This window comes from Apaloderma vittatum, unplaced genomic scaffold (genome assembly GCF_000703405.1).
Source record: "Apaloderma vittatum isolate BGI_N311 unplaced genomic scaffold, ASM70340v1 scaffold25644, whole genome shotgun sequence".
NCBI classification, from domain to species: Eukaryota; Metazoa; Chordata; class Aves; order Trogoniformes; family Trogonidae; genus Apaloderma; species Apaloderma vittatum.
Window position 1 is genome coordinate 4,528 of NW_009711308.1, and position 885 is coordinate 5,412.

General features: G+C 60.0%; 1 protein-coding gene across 1 annotated transcript in view; it reads right to left on the reverse strand.

Moving 5' to 3' along the window:
- LPAR2 (lysophosphatidic acid receptor 2) overlaps nt 1–885 on the reverse strand; it is a 4,196-nt gene that overhangs the window by 1,677 nt on the left and 1,634 nt on the right. The window lies entirely within an intron of this gene.

Below are 885 nucleotides of genomic sequence, written 5' to 3' on the forward strand. Positions count from 1 at the left end.
CGTCTCTCCCTCATGTGCTCCCCAGCGGCTACACCCTCTGATGCATAAGGCGCAAAGTATTCCTCTGTGCGGAGTCCAAGTTTGCAGAAGGCTGGGGAGCGAGGGTGGAGGAGGAATTACACCAGGGCTTTCATAGGGAGGGGAAAGGAAAAAAAACCCCAAACCTCTGCAGTCTCCATTTTCCACACACTGAGTGCGAAGGGAAAGGTGTTTCCCCCCGTCTTGAGTCAAGCAATTCCCTCCTGCACGAGGGGTTTGTACAGAGCCGCTTCTCTCTGACACGGAAAAAAGGAAAATCCTGGGGGGGGTTGAAAAGCACCCAAAGGTTTGATGAGCTCGCCCTCAGCATTCCTGATTGAGGTTCCCCCCACTCTGCCCATCCTCGCAGCCCCGTCCCAGCTCCTGGGCCGAGCTCTCCCCTCGCTCGAGGCGGAAGAGGGGGCACAGCGAGGGGAAAGGCACCTCCCGAAACGAGGCGACACGCCAAGCGCGAGTCCCGCTTTTCTCCTCCGCCAGCATCCCCGCCCTGGCGACCCTTCTCCAGGTGAGGTTGGGAATCCTGGTGGAGCCAAGCAGTCACCACGGGGTGACCCTCCAGCGCTCTTTGGGAAGAAGGAGGGTTAATAAAAACCCTTCTCTCCATCGCGGGCTGCGCAGAATACACAGAGCAACCCATCCTTGGGCCCCGCTGACCGTCCGCCCGCCACCGAGGCAGCGATGAACTCGAGATGGAGAGAGCGGCAAGGTGGGGGAAGAGGACGTCGCAGGAAAAGGTAGAAAACTCCAGTTTCGGTGCTCACAAGTCGCGACAGGCCCTGGCAAGCCAGGCAGGGACATATGGAGCAGCCCGCCAGACTCCCCCCCCCCAACTTTCTCCCCTCCCCT